The sequence below is a fragment of the Pseudophryne corroboree genome, unplaced genomic scaffold (assembly GCF_028390025.1).
Source record: "Pseudophryne corroboree isolate aPseCor3 unplaced genomic scaffold, aPseCor3.hap2 scaffold_138, whole genome shotgun sequence".
NCBI lineage: Eukaryota > Metazoa > Chordata > Amphibia > Anura > Myobatrachidae > Pseudophryne > Pseudophryne corroboree.
Genome location: NW_026968006.1, coordinates 966,225 through 972,425, shown reverse-complemented (window position 1 = coordinate 972,425; position 6,201 = coordinate 966,225).

The window sequence follows — 6,201 nt, the reverse complement described above, 5'->3', positions numbered from 1 at the left end:
TTCATAAATATAATGTACTCTATCAGTGTATTATACATACATAAACATGTACATACGTGTATTTGTGTATACATGTATATACATGAGTGTGTGTGCATATATATATATATATATATATATACAGCCAGTTCCCAGGAACAAAAGTCCTCCCCCGCTTCCGCTAAGTCCACAGCATGACGCTGGGGCTCCACTGGTGGAGCCAGGTGCGGTGGGGGCCCGTCTCAAGTGCTTCAGCAATCAGTGGGCTTGCTCACAGGTGGATCCCTGGATTCTACAAGTAGTGTCTCAGGGATTCAAGATGGAATTCGAGACGTCTCCCCCTCGCCGTTTCCTAAAATCTGCCTTGCCAACATCTCCCTTGGACAGGGAGGCTGTGATAGAGGCAAATTCACAAGCTGTATTTGCAGCAGGTGATAGTCAAGGTACCCCTCCTTCAACAAGTAAGGGGTTACTATTCCACAATGTTTGTGGTACCGAAACCGGACGGTTCGGTGAGACCCATTTTAAACTTTGAACACGTATATAAAACGGTTCAAGTTCAAGATGGAATCGCTCAGGGCGGTTATCTCAAGCCTGAGGAAGGGGATTACATGGTATCACTGGACATCAAGGATGCTTACCTGCATGTCCCCATTTACTCTCCTCACCAGGAGTACCTCAGATTTGTGGTACAGGACTGTCATTACCAATTCCAGACGCTGCCGTTTGGTCTGTCCACGGCGCCGAGGGTGTTTACCAAGGTAATGGCCGAGATGATGATACTCCTGCGAAAAAAGGGAGTTATAATTATCCCGTACTTGGACGATCTCCTGATAAAGGCGAGGTCCAAGGAACAGTTGTTGATCGGAGTAGCACTTGCTCGGCAGGTGCTACAACAGCACGGCTGGATCCTGAATATTCCAAAGTCGCAGCTGGTTCCTGCAACACGTCTATTGTTCCTGGGGATGGTTCTGGACACAGAACAGAAAAGGGTGTTTCTCCCGGAGGAGAAGGACAAGGAGTTGTCATCGCTAGTCAGAGACCTCCTAAGACCAAAACAGGTGTCGGTGCACCACTGCACGCGAGTCCTGGGAAAGATGGTAGCTTCTTACGAAGCAATTCCGTTCGGAAGGTTCCATGCAAGGATCTTTCAGTGGGATCTGTTGGACAAGTGGTCCGGATCGCATCTTCAGATGCATCAGAGGATAACCCTGTCTGCAAGGACCAGGGTGTCTCTACTGTGGTGGCTGCAGAGTGCTCATCTTCTGGAGGGCCGCAGATTCGGCATACAGGACTGGGTCCTGGTAACCACGGACGCCAGCCTTCGAGGCTGGGGAGCAGTCACACAGGGAAGAAATTTCCAGGGACTATGGTCAAGCCAGGAAATGTCCCTACACATAAATATTCTGGAACTAAGAGCTATTTACAATGCCCTAAGTCAGGCAAGACCCCTGCTTCAAAGTCAGCCAGTACTGATTCAGTCAGACAACATCACGGCGGTCGCCCATGTAAACCGACAAGAACAACGAGAAGCAGGATGGCGATTGCAGAAGCCACGAAGATTCTCCGATGGGCGGAAAATCACGTGTTAGCACTGTCGGCAGTGTTTATTCCGGGAGTGGACAACTGGGAAGCAGACTTCCTCAGCAGATACGACCTCCACCCGGGAGAGTGGGGACTTCATCCAGAAGTCTTCCGGCTGATTACAAACCGATGGGAATGGCCACAGGTGGACATGATGGCGTCCCGCCTCAACAAAAAGCTAGAAAACTATTGCGCCAGGTCAAGGGACCCTCAGGCGATAGCGTTGGACGCTCTAGTGACACCGTGGGTGTACCGGTCGGTTTATGTGTTTCCTCCTCTTCCTCTCATACCAAGGGTGCTGAGGATAATAAGAAGGAGAAGAGTAAGAACTATACTCATTATTCCGGATTGGCCAAGAAGAGCTTGGTACCCAGAACTTCAAGAAATGATCTCGGAGGACCCATGGCCTCTACCGCTCAGACAAGACCTGCTGCAGCAGGGGCCTTGTCTGTTCCAAGACTTACCGCGGCTGCGTTTGACGGCATGGCTGTTGAACACCGGATCCTGAAGGAAAAGGGCATTCCGGAGGAAGTCATTCCTACGCTGATCAAAGCCAGGAAGGACGTGACCGCAAAACATTATCACCACATATGGCGAAAATATGTTGCTTGGTGTGAGGACAGGAAGGCCCCAACGGAGGAATTTCAACTGGGTCGATTCCTGCACTTCCTACAGTCAGGGGTGAATATGGGCCTCAAATTGGGGTCCATTAAGGTCCAGATTTCGGCTCTGTCGATTTTCTTCCAAAAAGAACTGGCTTCCCTGCCGGAAGTTCAGACTTTTGTTAAAGGAGTGCTGCATATTCAGCCTCCTTTTGTGCCTCCAGTGGCACCTTGGGATCTCAACGTGGTGTTGGATTTCCTTAAATCACATTGGTTTGAGCCACTTAAAACCGTGGAGTTAAAATATCTCACGTCGAAAGTGGTAATGCGATTGGCCCTGGCTTCGGCCAGGCGTGTGTCAGAGTTGGCGGCTTTGTCATGTAAAAGCCCTTATGTGATTTTCCATATGGATAGGGCGGAATTGAGGACTCATCCCCAATTTCTGCCTAAGGTGGTTTCAGCGTTTCATTTGAACCAACCTATTGTGGTGCCTGCGGCTACTCGGAACTTGGAGGATTCCAAGTTGCTGGATGTAGTCAGGGCCCTGAAAATTTATGTTTCCAGAATGGCTGGAGTCAGGAAAACTGACTCGCTGTTTATCCTCTACGCACCAAACAAGATGGGTGCTCCTGCTTCAAAGCAGACTATTGCTCGCTGGATATGTAGCACAATTCAGCTTGCACATTCTGCGGCGGGACTGCCGCATTCTAGATCAGTAAAAGCCCATTCCACGAGGAAGGTGGGCTCTTCTTGGGCGGCTGCCCGAGGGGTCTCTGCTTTACAACTTTGCCGAGCTGCTACTTGGTCGGGGTCAAACACATTTGCAAGATTTTACAAGTTTGACACCCTGGCTGAGGAGGACCTGGAGTTCGCTCATTCGGTGCTGCAGAGTCATCCGCACTCTCCCTCCCGTTTGGGAGCTTTGATATAATCCCCATGGTCCTTACGGAGTCCCAGCATCCACTTAGGACGTCAGAGAAAATAAGATTTTACTCACCGGTAAATCTATTTCTCGTAGTCCGTAGTGGATGCTGGGCGCCCATCCCAAGTACTTGTACATAGTTATTGTTAACAAAAGGGTTATTGTTGAGAGCCATCTGTGCAGAGGCTCCGTTGTTGTCATACTGTTAACTGGGTATAATATCACGAGTTGTACGGTGTGATTGGTGTGGCTGGTATGAGTCTTACCCGGGATTCAAAATCCTTCCTTAGTGTCAGCTCTTCCGGGCACAGTATCCTAACTGAGGTCTGGAGGAGGGTCATAGGGGGAGGAGCCAGTGCACACCAGGTAGTCCTAAAGCTCTCTTTAGTTGTGCCAAGTCTCTTGCGGAGCCGCTATTCCCCATGGTCCTTACGGAGTCCCAGCATCCACTACGGACTACGAGAAATAGATTTACCGGTGAGTAAAATCTTATTATATATATATATATAATATGACTTGGGGTTTGTTTTATTAGATAGAGCATGTCCCTGTGAAGTGCCTTTTGGGGTTGTGGTTTTTCAGAAAGTTACAGGTTTTTTTTAATTAAGAGAAATATGCCCCATTATAGAGATCGGGCATTTCAATTTGTTGCGCCTGCGCAGTGGCCGCCAGCAGGGGGTGTACTAGAGTGCCTTCTCTTGAGAGCCGCAATATGGCCGCCTTCTCCCCGGTTATTCTGTAAATAGGAAAATAACCTCACAGGTTCACATAGGGCAGAGTTGCCACTACTAGTGCAGGGCTGTAACTTACAGTACTAAGGAAAAGCCATATACTAAAGCGGCACGGTGACCTTACCCCTCTCAGAGACACCAGGGCGCAGCACACTGGTACACACACCTGTTAGCTCAGGGCAGCACTATAGGACCCTCCTGTAATGCTGTGCTGGCGGCGTGTAGTGATCAGGGCACTGGGAGACTGGCTGGCTGGTCTCCGTCTCTGCTGCCTATAGAACTTCCACCTCTGTTATATATCAGGGCTGCTCTCCTGTTGTTATGATTCCAATACTCTGGTCTGGGGATATCTTATAGCAAGGACCTGAGTACTGGAACGTAATGCTTGGAAAGGGAGTGGGAACGGGAATAGCCCCTGGCGCCCTATCTCCGTTGTCTCGCCCGTGCTGTCAGAAATCTCTTGCGAGACTATGGTTGCTTGGGCCCATGGCAGCCGCGTTTGAAGGGCGGATTACGTCTGCCCAACTCCGATGCCCCCTCAGGTCTTAATGGGAGACAAAGAGAAATCCGAGACAGGGTGATAACAAGGGGCCCTCTACTAAACAACAAAGCCAGGGGCTCAAAACTAACTTTAAACTAGAGTATGTGCGGAAAACCGCCAGGGAAAAGGACAACCAAAATACCCACTTGTCCACTCTTCTACCCGGCACCGGCGAGTTCCAGAGAGGAGTGTGGGAGCGTAAACCTCCGCAAATGCACCAACACAGAATACAAAATAAAGCGGCCTAGGCCGCAGCACGCGGCAGAGCCGCCACTCACGAAAACCACACGAGATCCTCTAGCGACTGTTGCGGGTAAATGAGGACTGGAAGACTCCTTGGGAAGAGATGACAACACTAAGATTCAGGAACTCTGAGGACAGGAATGACCGGACACAGCAGAACTGGAACAGACGTCAGCAAACCAAAGCAGCATGCAGGAAGCTATTATCGGCGTCTGTGTGAAGCACTGAGAAGGTATTTAGCAGGGAGTCCTTCAATCAGAAGTTCAGAGCCTGATTAGCACAATGCCGTGCAGCTGCCTTGCTGCACGACCAGAAGACAAGTGTGTGTGTGTAGTTCACTTGATTGACCCTGCAAGGGGAGCGCAGTCCGTCCGTGGCGTCCCCGTTGCTAGGGTCCAGGCGGCTCAGCGCGCCCGGCGTCCTAGCGTTGCTAGGGAGCCGGCGGCTAGCACGCTCGGCGTCCCTAGTTGCTAGGCGCCGGGCCGCGAGGACATCGCGGACCACGGCGCCTAACACCTGTGTGTTCTCTTCCTCTCCTACCTCACACTGGAACTGGCCGCCCAGAGAACGAGAGGGCAGCGGCTGACATCAGAGAGGGTGCAGCAATCTGTGTGGGCAGAGCCCCTCACAGCAAGGTGTCCTTATGCTGTGCCCCGTGTAATCACTGTGATCCATACAGACTCTCACCCTGGTATGCTCTCTATTATTTATTTTTTTACACTGCGGCATGCTCGAGGGAAGGGAGCAGGCACCACCCCACCGCCACTACTCCTCCGCCAGCATCACTGCCGAGCCGGTCAGTGTTCCGGCGGCAATGAGCAGTAGGCAACCACCAGCAACAACAGTCAGGAAGCTGTTACTCCCGGCAGCAGTAGCGTCAAGCTGCAATTCAGCCAGCGGCACGATGATCCGGGAGACAGTGGCAGCACAGGGAAGCAGTATCCCAAGCATTTTGGATAAGGGATACTCAACCTGTAATGCCACTGTATAGGTCCTTGGTACAGCCACATTTAGAATCCTGTGTTCAGTTCCAGAAGCCATATCTCCAGAAGGCTGTAAATACATTAGGGCAACTAAAATTGTGCATGGCCTACATCACAAAACTTACCTGGAAATACTAAAAAATGTTGATGTGTATAGTTTGGAGAAGGGAAGAGGGAACATACAGTAATAGAAACATTTAAATATATAGGGAGGAATGTAATAGGGTGTGAGAATCAGAAAGTGAGAGATTTTGTGTTTTTTCCTGTTGTTTTTTTTTTTTTTATTGTTTGTTTTTTAAAGTGGCAATCCTTTACATGGCAAAACCAGGTTGATATTTGCCATGTAAAGGATTGCCACCGTGGGCATGTGTAGAAGGGGCACTGCTACTGTTGGCATTATGTGTGTAAGCTGCACTGATATGGTGGTTATGTGTATAAAGGGCACTGCGACTGTGGGTATTATTATTATTATTATTATTACATGCGGTGTAATGACAATAAGATAGTGCTACTATGTGGCGTATTTTGATTTGGGGTGCTATTGTGTGGCCATGCCCCTTCCTTGTGATACCACACCTTCTTTTTTTAAGGAGCGCACTGTCCCTTTATTAAGTAT